The 12,351-nt window shown below is 37.3% G+C and overlaps 2 long non-coding RNA genes across 2 annotated transcripts in view; one reads left to right on the top strand and one right to left on the bottom strand.

Annotated features, from left to right (window-relative positions):
- LOC122560157 (uncharacterized) overlaps positions 1-12,351 on the bottom strand; it is a 129,411-nt gene that overhangs the window by 70,355 nt on the left and 46,705 nt on the right. The window lies entirely within an intron of this gene.
- LOC148147637 (uncharacterized) overlaps positions 10,573-12,351 on the top strand; it is a 36,842-nt gene continuing 35,063 nt past the window's right edge. The window contains exon 1 of the long non-coding RNA XR_015759477.1: positions 10,573-10,673. This is a non-coding gene — a long non-coding RNA (uncharacterized LOC148147637). The remainder of the gene's footprint in view (positions 10,674-12,351) is intronic.

A 12,351-nucleotide genomic window follows, 5' to 3' on the forward strand; every position in this document is an offset into this window, starting at 1 on the left:
GCAGGATATACACTGGTCTTGTGTTCTATCACATACTCTTTTGAACAACCTTTTTCATCTGTATTTTTACTTGTTTATATTTCTGAACAGTCTTTTATGCTCAATTTCTCATCCTACTCCTTCACAAAACTAACATTGAATTCTATCATGTTGTGGTCACTGTTAGCTCGGTGTTCCTTATAATTAGATTATTGATAAATTCAGTTTATTACTCTGCTCTGAATCTATTACAGCCTGTTCACTTGGGAATGTTTACAACTTTTTATCTATTTCCTGAACAATATAAAAGGACAGTCTCAAGGAAAGCTGTCTGCTGCTAAAGTGGAACATTATTGAAGTATCTGTAGTTTTGTGAATAACTGCTGTAAGTAGGCACATCCTGAAGTCAAGTGTAAGATAATTGATTTTCACTGAGACAACAAGCTTGTTTAATTATGATCTATGTTGTAAGTACTCTGATGCCGATCACTACCAGCTTGGGATTGTTTGCTGCCACCATTCCCTTTCCTTCGGTCATGGTTTAAACGGTAGAGGAATGCCGCTAAACAATCTTAACGAGGAGAGGCTTTTGTCTTAAGCACAATGTCAGTACAAGTTACATTAATAAGTTAGACATTGTCATTAAGACTATTGGGAGACCTGTGAAGACATGTCATCGACTAGAAGATTCAAAGATGCTCTGTCTTTCTAACCCAAACCAGTAAGACCTCATCACTTTGTGTGGAGCAGTCTCCAATCATAACCCTTCTTTTAATGAACTATTAGGTTATACAATATCCCCCAAGCATTTGTCTCAAAGTTAGCCATTTATATAAATATAAAATTATATTTATCACTACCATATTCCCTCCCCCCTCCACCACTAAATCTCTGGCTTCACAACTTCAGACAGTCTGAAAGTTTCTCAATTCTTCCAGAACACATTATTTTTGAACTTGTAAGATTTTTGGCTTGAGGATTGTTGACATTGGTTCTGTTTTGAGTCTGTGTGGTCTGAAAAATCTTGTTCCCTTAGTGATCCTTTTAATTCTTAGATGTCCCTCACTGAGGACATCATTTCTGCTTAAGTAGTCCATTACCTTATCTGGAAAAGTCTTGATCTTCTGAGTCGCTTTCACCAAAGATCTGTTCCCTGACAAATCAGGTGGTTGTTCCATAACATCAACCAGAAAATCTTTATTTTCATGAACTTCATTCATGGAAGATGGTAATTCAGTTGAAGCAGGTATTTTCCTTTTTGCAGTATCCTGGATTTCTGACCAGGTAATATCTTCATGACTATGTCCTGAATTAGTAGATGTTGATTGTCCTACACCTTAAGCATTGTATGCAGCCCATTCTCAATCTACATGAGCAGATTTTCATTCTCAGTCTGCTGATACATCTGGGTTAGAGGATATAAACTCTACTTCAACTTGCCAATTAGGTTGAATATCATTATTTGACTGTCTTGCTGGTGAATCCAACATGTTCACATCCTCTGTTATGCTACTTGAGAACTGGTACTGATTTAACTGTGTCACTGACATTGACACTTCTTCCTTGGGAGATGAAGATTAGAAATATTTCTCATGAATTTATGTTGTTTTTTCATCTGACATTATCTAAAATTAGCTCAATAGGCTGTGGTTGGTGCCACAACAATTTCGCTTAATGATTGACCAATGAGCTCAAGTGGGTTGTACTGCTCATTCTTTCCTCTTCATCTGCATGTTCTCATAAACCTTGCTGGTTTCTATCACCTGAATTTTCTTCAGTAATGATAGGACCATTTTCATGTTCTGAAAATTGTGTGTAATCACAGATTTATTTTCATTATGTGATCTTCAAACACTCTTGATATCTTTTGCTCACCGCACTTCTGGCTATATACCTGGTGATCCCCAAACATTCCAAGTGTATCCCTTTCTGGACATTTTCACACAGTCTGCTGCCACACACTGGTCCTGAAATTTATGGTTCTGAAATGCTGTTGCATTAAAATTATGTGTTCTCAGCCAATTCACTGGAGTTTTTGTTTGACTATGCTTCAGTACAATACCAGTGAATGATAACACATTCTTTGTCATTCTTTTGTTCTTGTCAAATTTGCTCAGGTCAGGTGGCCACTGGCCATTTCCTCCTAGGAATATATTGCTGCCCACTGGTTGTTCTTAGTTATATGATATATATTTTTAATACTATCATAGCTTAGCTCAATAGATTATTTTTGAATTTTAAAGAAACGCAACTTTTCTACCAATTGTCCCTTGACCAGTTGTTCAGCAACAGATTGTTTCTGGATAAGTTATTCGGTTTGATTTGTCTTTGGTCAGGCGTGGCATAATTTATGTCTCTCTCTTGGCACAGCAGGCTCAGAGGCCAAATAGCCTTCTCTAGTTCTAATTTCTTATATTGTTCTGATGGTCTCTCGACCTGTTTGTGGTTCATTATAACTAGTTGAGCTCCTTCCACTGCATCAGAAAAATTAAGGTCAAGACATCATGCATGATCAAGAGTGCAGTTTCTTGATTATGAATTATCTAGAAGTCTCTACCCTCCTGCACCCTTTCCGTTGCTTAGTTGCTTATAACATCCCTTTAACTGTGCGAGCTGTTCTACTGGAGCCATTCAGTTTCATCATGGTAGGCTACAATTTCTACTCCTTCACTATTGTAAGTCATTTAATAACATAGTGACACTTGCCCCAAAATCAAATTTAAAATTAATGAGATTTCCATTGACATAAAAGGTTCTGTCAAACCTGAATTGGTTGATCATCAAATTCTTCCAGGAATGCATTGGGTATCTTTTCAAATGCTGGTGGCTCAACCTCATTAGCATAATTGAATGAGTAGATATTTGAATTTTTGCTACATTGCATTTATTTTTTGCTTCTACATATCTTTTGAACTGACCTTTAGATTTACAGATAAAGCATGATATTTTAACCAGTAGGTACTCCTTATACCCTGAGATTTTATTGTTCCAAAGCAATGACAATGACTCTTGGCATCCACTGTTTGGCTTAATATTTGTGTTGGCTTGTCACAAATGTCTTTAGGGCTTTTCTACCTTATAAACTGAATGGAGTCTGTTGCCTTCCTCTGATAATCACATCTCAGGATTTTCCTGTGATTGTTCCTGTTGTATGCTTCCAGAACAATCTGAATATCTGAGAATAAAGTCCTCCTTGGACTGTAATAAATCTGACAAAGATTCATCAATAATTCCTATAATTCATTAGTGTCAAGTTCCTGGGATCATCAAAAATCTGTCCTGGTCCACCATTAGATTTACGAAAGCACAGTAATACCTCTACTTCCTCAGGAGGCTAAGAAAAATTAACAAGTCCATAAAGACTCATACAAATTTTTATAGGCGCACCATAGAAAGTATCCTATCTGGATGCATAATAGGATGGTATGGCAACTGCTCTTCCCAAGACCGAAGGACACCACAGAGAATTGTGAACACATGCCAGTTTGTCACACAAATCAGCCTTCTACCCATTGACTTCAACTATTTTTCCCACTGCATCAGGAAAGCAACCAACATAATCAAAGATCCCTCACAGCAAGTTATATGCTCTTCTACCCTACTCCATCAGACCTCTTTAATGTTAATATTGATCTCTCTCTGCACCTTCTTGGCAGCTGTAACGCTGTGTCCTGCACTCTGTTCTGTTATCCCAATACACTTGTATAGTACGATCTGCCTGTAAGGCACATAAATCAACACTTTTCACTGTACCTTGGTACACATGACAGTAATAAATCAAATATAATCTTGTCCATTAATTATGATTTCAAAACTCTTTATTTGATCTGTAGAGATTGTTAATGAACTTATTAAATTAGATTCCCGACAGTATGGAAACAGGTCCTTCGGCCCAACAAGTCCACACCAACCCTCTGAAGAGTAATCCACTCAGACCCATTTCCTTCTGACTAATGCACCTAACACTATGGGCAATTCAGCATGGCCTCTATGGATTCTCTTGGGATATTTTCTGTTAAATCTTACTCTTTCAAAAGTTATATTTGTTCATTGTTTTAGTAATTATCAAAAGCTTGTAGAACTTCATAAAAAATACCTGTACATCCTTTTATCTCTTGACAAGTTATAATGATGTCAATTGGAGGTCTTATTAAATACATTAAATCCCTACAATGGCCTTGAAACCCACAGATCTTTTATCCTATATTACATGACTCCTTAGCCTTTTCTAACAGGTCTTTCATAATTTATTTGACAAAGTGTCTGCCTGGGAGGTTCCACTCTGTGGTGCCCCTGAAGGTTCTAATGCTGTAGGGGTTTAATGATGCATTCACTTGCAAAGCCACAAGCATTTGGCTCCAGCCACAGCTAGGGGCCACAGATTTTCGTGTGTCAGAGCACACAGGACAGTAACCCAAGCATCCTTGATTGTCAATGTCAATGCCTCAGAGGTAACAGCAGTAGACTCTGGGACACACTGATCATCGTTGAACTGACTGCTGGTTGGGTCCCTTCTTGACTGCCTTCAGCATTTGTTCGAGCTGTAATTCAAACCTATTGGTAGTCTTCTGCCTGCAATGATTCCCTGCCAAGGGCTTCTGAAACACAAGGTAAATTATGTACATGTTGGCACCAAAATACTCTCAGATATCAAGACTCTGGATCTACTGGCTTTCAAAAAATAGTGGTTGCCCATGGTTGAAAGCCTTTACCAAAGTTGCCAATATATTACAGCACTTAGATTGGCACTTGACCTCCCTGAGTTCACCGTTGACTTCCTGAGATCATCTTCGACTTCTGTGAGATGATCCTTGACTTCCATGAGATTGCATTGTCTTCCCCAAGATCACTGTGCCCTCCTGAGACTATCCTTGAAAACTACCCCATCCCAGATGACCTTCAATCTTCTCAAGATCACCCTGAATTCCCTTCAATCACCTTATCTTCTCTGAGATTAGCCTGACCTCCATGAAATTGCTGTGAACTTTCTTGTCCTTCCTGAGATCACACTGTGCAATTAAGATCACTCTTGATATGTCTGAGATCATCCTCAATCTTGCTGAGATTGCAACACTTTTCCTACATTTTTCCCTGCTCCTTCTAGCCAGCGGTAACCTCCATCTCAACTTTTGCACCTTCTGTCATTTTATTCCCCACAGAAAACTATAAATACAAAATGATACATTAATATAAAATATCAAACCCACAAAAGGAAAGGGCACGTAATTGTCAGCCTTTTCAACATGCAATTCCTGGCACAGATGAATGTAAACAAATACAAAACACTCCCTTCCAGTTTCTCTGTACAATAATTTGCCTACTAAAATAAATCAGAACTAAGGCAAAATAAATATGTAAGCATTGAATATTTGTAATTGATTTTAAAATCATAGAATCCCCACAGTGCAGAAAGAGGCCAAGTGAAAGGAAACTGGAGTACCGAGAGGAAACCCACACAGACACGGGGAGAAGTGCAAACTCCACACAGTCACCCGAGGCTGGAATTGAACCCGGGTTCCTGGCATTGTGAGGCAATAGGGTTAAGCCATCAAACTGCCTGATTACCCATGGAAGTTTTACTTTCTGATATGAGATCTCCATGCAAATCTGCTTTCTCAGGTCTCCATTATGTAAACGGAAATCCATGTGATCAGTTTGTGAGAACAGTTTCAAATGACTTGGAACAATAACAATTTGCTCTGTTTGTATAAATTCTGCTGGGAACTTCCCCTTTTTTGATAGATCTCCAAGATGTTTGTTAATTTTGCAAAACATGATAATCCAGCATTTCTACAAATTTTATGGGTATTAAATTATCTTGCATGGCCAGATGTGAATTTAACTTTTGTGTAAATGATAGTGTATCAGAGATTAGAGCATAATAATAATCAAGTGTACTATCTAAATAAACAGCTTGAAGTAGGTTTATACTTCTATTCTTTGCAAACCTGGTCTGATGTTTCCATTATAAAGCTGTTCATTACTCCCCTTCGCTTTTGTATTCACTTCGGCATTGCCCTTGATGAAAAGGGTGTTGCTTGTTACTGGACACTCAATTGGCTTTGCTTCCTGTTGGGGAAATATGAATAAAGTTTTCAGCACTCAATGTTTTGTCACTGTGTCCTACACCTACACGCACATGACATGGGTGCGGGGGATGGGGGTGGGGGTTAGAATAAGTATAACCAGGGGATTTAGAATCTCCTCAGTTCAAGGGACTGACTCTGACCGAGCTGACCACAGCCAGTGTACTGTGCACATGTAAATATCTTGGTGATTTGGTGACAGAAAAAAAAACCTCTTCACTCTGTTAGAGTTATGTACATCGCAAGTGACTTTAGATAAGGTAGAAAGGCAAAATTAAGGAGCTAAAATAAATCTCAACCTCCATTGGTTGCATTGAGATTTAGTTGGCTTAATAGGGCTTGTGCCATATACTAGATCACTAAAGTTTGTGGGCAGCTTTATTTGAGGCTAGGGTGAGTGCTGCTCCTTCACACCTTATATCATACAAATAGTAACAAGCTGGAAATGTTTACATTTAGTTTATATAATTCGAGACAGAAGTAAGTAAACATGATTTGGTTACATTTGGATACTTTCTTGGCCATTATTGATCTAAATGGAATTACTCAAATAATAATTTGAGAAAGTTAATCTCTTTTCTAAATTGACTCAACTATTTAAGGGACCAAAAGAGATTGTCTACTCTTGTTACTATGTTCCGAGACTAATGCTTCTTTTTGCTGTTTGCAGCTTAGTGTAGGGAACCCTAACATTAACATTTTGTGCAGCCAATTCACTAGAACTCTGAGTTCTCGGAAAGAGATTAAGGAAATGCAGGATATTATGTGGATGAGAACAAAAGCTGAATTACAATTTGTGGAAGATAAAAGCAGGAATCAGTGTTACATGCATGAATCATTGAACTGAAATTACATAATTCATACTAAACAATATCCCTTCTTATTAGGCAGTCCTATAGACTGAGGATGACTTTCTTCCACTTTGAAATTGTGGGTCCTGAGATAACTAAAACGTATAATGCTGGACCACAAATCATGCCACAAAACGTGACGTTTATTGAGTTGGATGAGTTGGTGGGAGGCTCAGATGTTCACACATACTTTCCACTTCTACCTGGTCATGTCAGAGATGTTCAAAATGATTGATAACTTTGCAGATGCTGCTTTACCTGGTTGGGCAGTCTTGGACAAGAGATTCCCATGAGGTCATGGGGTATTGCTTAGAGACTTGAGATGTTTGCTGTTCATTTTCCATGTCTCCAAAGGACAGTGGTTAACATTGCTTCCCTGTGGATTGTGATTGTGGTACCAGGTTTGAGGTCTTTGTCATCTTTGAATGTCCAAAAGCTCCTCTGGCACACTGGAGTAGGTGTTGAGTTTTATCGTTCATGCTTCCCTTTGCTGAAAGAAAATATCCCAATGCATAAGAATTGATTCATATTGTCTATGGCTCTTGATACTAAGGGGGTAGTGTTGCACAGTATAGGTAGTATGGTCGACAACCTTTGACTTTTAGATGTTTGGCCTAAAGCTCATTTCTCCCAAGCCTTTGTGAATGCATTGAAAATGGTTTCAAGCTTGGCCTCTGAGTATGCACACATACAAGCGTTATCCGCATCATGCAGCTTGATGACAGAGGTTAGGGTGGTCTTGATTCTTGACTAGAGGCAATGCAAGTTGAACAGTGTCCCTCTCATCCTGTAAAAAAGCTCCACTCAAGTGGAAATCATTGTGACAGTTGAGGTCAAACAACAAACCTGTGACCAAAAGAACAGACAATAGGTGAAAACAGCACAAGAATTCCTGCAGTATTCTAATGGCTATGACATGCATGGAATCTTCAGAACCATCAAGTACATCTCTGGCCCAATAACCCAAGGACCTACCTCAATGAGAGCCAATTACAGAGTTGCACTCATCAAGGACAGAGAAACATTGAGTGGTCATAGGAAGGAGACATCAAGAATCTCCTCAGTACTCAACATAAATGTCCTTGACCACACTCCACAGCATCCCACAAGCTGTAACCTCAGTTGATCCCCTACTGTATGTGATACTAAAAAGGCTGTCTGACAGCCCAGAGCTAAAAGGCCATCTATGCAGATGGAATCCAGTGGAGAATACAGTGGAGAAACACTCTTGGCGTGAATGCATGACCTCAACTCCTTCATCTGGATGCAGGAAGAGCTGGCCAGTGGAACACAGACATCATCCTCACCACAACACTTAATATATGTTTAAGGCAAAGCTAAAAAAATGACAAATTCTGATTTTCAGCAATAGAATGCAAGTCTTCTAAAACATGAACCCAGTATTAAATATCAACCAGTGGATCAGTCCCACTGAGAACAAATTTGAAGTATCTTCTTGACCTCATATACGTCCAAAGCCCCTCAGAAAATAATCTATTGTACCTGTTTCAAATGGTGACTCTGAATGTGAATGAGCAATCTACATAAATGTCTCAACCAAACACATCTTCATCTTGTATCTGATGGGGACAGAATGGAACACTCAAGATACAAACTGTATTAAATGCATTTGCAATTCTGGTTGCTTGAATTGTTGAATAAAAATGCAATTAATTTTATGAATTATTTCTTGACAAAAACACTTTTGTGATCAATAATTCTAACTGAATGCTCAATTTTTATTAAACTTATGCAATAATTAACTGCATAGTTTTTATTGTGATTCCGTGCAGAGTAAAGTATGCTAGGACTGAATTAACACATTGAAAAGATAGCTTTTTAAAAATGTGTTTATGGCATGTGGCAAGTCTAGCATTTATTGACTATTCCTGATCACTTTTGAGAAGGTAATGGTGAACCACATTCATAAACTCTGCAGGTATTCCTGCAGTCTTGTTAGGGAGGGAGGGAAAATGAGAGGGAGGAAGGATAGTAGGGAATTCCAGGGCTTTGACCTACTGGTGATGACTGAACTATAAGGTGGTTCCAAAGATTTTCTCAATTCATTCAGTAGTCTGTGAATGATAAACATCTAGCTGAAACAATGAGCACCAAATAGGAGCTTCGATTTTACACTCATTCATTTCTGTAGAAGCCAGTAATGTTGCAACTTGGGGCATGATTCAGGTCATATCCTTTATAAGTTTATCCCTGATTTGATGGTAAATGGATAACTCAAATTGCACCCAACATCCAGTTGTCAATTAAAATATCTTATACAATTGGCTTTTAAATCAACTATGTAATACATAGGACTTAACTGTTTATGCATGGGGTCAGATTATTTATTCAAAAATATAACTTGAAAGTATATAGATTCCTTGACACTCATGAAATAACTTGTCAAATGCTAAACTCTGATGCACTATCTTAAGATTGTTTCCTGAATTGTCTGCTACCAAAACACCACTACATTGCCAAACGCCAAACGAGTATCTCTAAAGAGGAGCAGTTCTTAATTCTAAAATACCAAAATGTCTTGCAGCAGCTAATTTTAAAAGCCTCATTCACTCTGCTAACATGACACAAAAGTTTGTCATCTTGCCTGAAGTTTTCAATCTATCCCTTGCAGCTCTCACACAGCACACACAGCACTGGAAATTATGCAATCAATTATCTTGACACATTAAGTAAATCAAACAAAATAACAAATGTATGTGTTTCACCATAAGAAAAATATTTGGCGTGTGCTCCAGAGATGTATGAAATTTTAAAAATGGAGGGGAGTGCCTCCAAGTAAAATGATTGAAAACCCTTGGTTTACTCTGATTATTTGTAACTATTTAATGTACTCCTATGATTGTGTTAAAGGTAGACTGCTGAATCCAGATATGAGTCATAGTTAATTACATTGGCATGTTTACTTAATTCAAGTAACTTGAAAGACAGCAGAGAGATGATGATCAAATCAAGGAGTGGCAGTATCAGCACATATTATCAAACTAGGTGATCTAATTAAAGTAATTATAAATGTGTTGGACTCAGCCAAGAACTGAACTAAAACCCCATTTATGACTTGGAAACACAAAAGGGAATAAAGCAATTTCAATGTTAATATATGTAATTTGAGTTTTTAAACCAGAGTTTAACAAACATGTTAAACTTTAGGATTCAATTAAAACAGGATTCTTAAATTTATCATATTTCCTGAGTGTTTACTGAATTGAGATAGTCTTTCTTGTCATAAATTTATTTGATTTTATTCCAATATGTATTTCAGCTAGATAAAGAGTAGGCAATTGCAGCTTTAGCTGAAAGAACTGATAAAGAAAACAAGAATAATTCTGAGGTTGCATTTGTATTTTGCTAATTAGATTTCTTACAGAATAATCGCACTAAACAGTTGTGTACCATAGCTATTTTGATTATAATGAATTATTTTTGTAATGTTTACTTTAAGCTGATGGAAGAACAAAGATTTCTTCTTAATCCTTTGCCAATTTTTATCAAAAGAGGTCGCATGGGAGCTTATCAGATTATTCTGACAAGCCTAGCTAAAACGGACGCTATCGGTACTGACCAGATTGAAATCTGGCAATGACTGTGGGATAAAAATAAACAAACAGTCTTCATAAGGTGATCAGGATTTATGGATGCAGGACTCCATGTTTCAGATAAGCAAATATATCTGGGTCTCAGTTGTCATAATACTCCCATGTTCCTAAAAAATAACAAAACTGCAGACGCCTTGAAGGAGGTGAGAATTTTGTTTTAATTTACCTTTTTGCCATCAGTTTCCTGTTAAAAGACTTGACTTGGCATTGAAAGCAGACTGATGATCTCAGTATTTCTGCATCGATAAGACCTGCTGTAGGAAGTTGTGAGGAGGCAGGAAGGAAATGCTATTGGTCTTTGATTGAGAGGTTTGGAGCATTTCACGTCTTTAGGAGTAAAGACTGAAAGTCTGCTATAAAAATGTAGAAACTGAGTAACGTATTTGTTATGTATAGTATTTTGACCATTTTTGCTCACAAATGATTGTCAGTTTACGAGATAACATTTAGAGTTGTGTTTTATAACAAAATGTATTCACAAGTTTTAACAAAATATATCAAGACAGAAGATTGTTAAAATTCTGATAGACTGGGTTTTAAGGTTGCTTCACAAATGCTGTAAATAATAAAAACATTGTTAACCTGCCCCATTACTTCTGAACCACCTCTCATTCGATGTGTGTGATCAGTGCTAGATTGTGTGGCCTAGGATCTTATGTTGTGAACACTAAGGTTAAAGAAAAAGTAGAAATCCAAGTATTTAATCATGTTTTTAAACAGAAAGCTACAAGGGTCAGTTTTTCTAAACTCAAGAAACTGGAGTGTTATTTGATTAAAAGTCCAGTCCATAACTCTCCAAGATATCTGTAATTTTCTAATGCATTCTGAATTATAAATGTGTCATCATTGATGGCTATGTCTTCAAGCTCTGGAATTCCCTCCCCTCTGCTTTAATGTACTTTCCTCCTTTACATTATTCATAAAATCTACTTCTAAAACCAAGCTATTCATCAGCTAGTGCAATGATCAGTGTACCATAGTTCATGGTCCTTCAGTTGAAGCACTTTGGGACAACTCATTTGGTTAAGGGTACTGCTATAAACGTATGTTGTTAGAATTCAAAACAGGTTTAATTTGAATGTTGTCTCTGTGAAACCCAAATCATTTAATGGCATTAGTTTTACTTACATGTAGCTATAGTGGGCAATCTACTGCAACTTGATGTTTCGGGAGGACAAAAAAAAAATCAGCCAGCCCCCATGCTCATTCATTTAACCTTATTATTCCAGTGTTGTTCAATACATTAACCACTAACCACATGTGGCCAGGTGGAAATCTAAATGTGTTAATTGCTTCTCTAATTGGTAAATGTGCAGGTGAGGAATAGGCAATCATTGAGTACATGATTTCACACAGATTAGACATATGCACTTTAACCTTTTTTTTACTTGTTAAAACTACCAAGAAAAAGTGTTCTTTGATTATTCTGAGTGTTTTATTGTCTTCCTTGTTGAAGGTGGTATATATTTGGTAACTGTTAATTTCCTGTATTTGCAAGTGTATGCAAGACATTTTTACTAAAATTAGTGCTTGTGGTTAAGATCGCTTTGTAGTTGGTGGTTGTTATTGGACACCAATATGTTGGTATCAAGCCCGAAAGCCTTCTGGTATAATTCTATGTTACTGGAGTGACTTAGGAGGAATAAACAAACCAGTGGGTCTTAATAATGGTGAAAAACTTAAACTTTTTTTAAAAAGGTTGATGAGTATTTTGTTCAACAAAATAGGGCAGGGTTGGCTTCTTGTTGGATTTGAGGAGCATTGAAGCAGGCCCTAGACACAGGTAGATATAACATGTGATGTGGTGGGGAAACTGAAAAA

Source organism: Chiloscyllium plagiosum, unplaced genomic scaffold (genome assembly GCF_037043375.1).
Source record: "Chiloscyllium plagiosum isolate Xiang-an unplaced genomic scaffold, Cpla_swu_hap1 HiC_scaffold_15, whole genome shotgun sequence".
NCBI lineage: Eukaryota > Metazoa > Chordata > Chondrichthyes > Orectolobiformes > Hemiscylliidae > Chiloscyllium > Chiloscyllium plagiosum.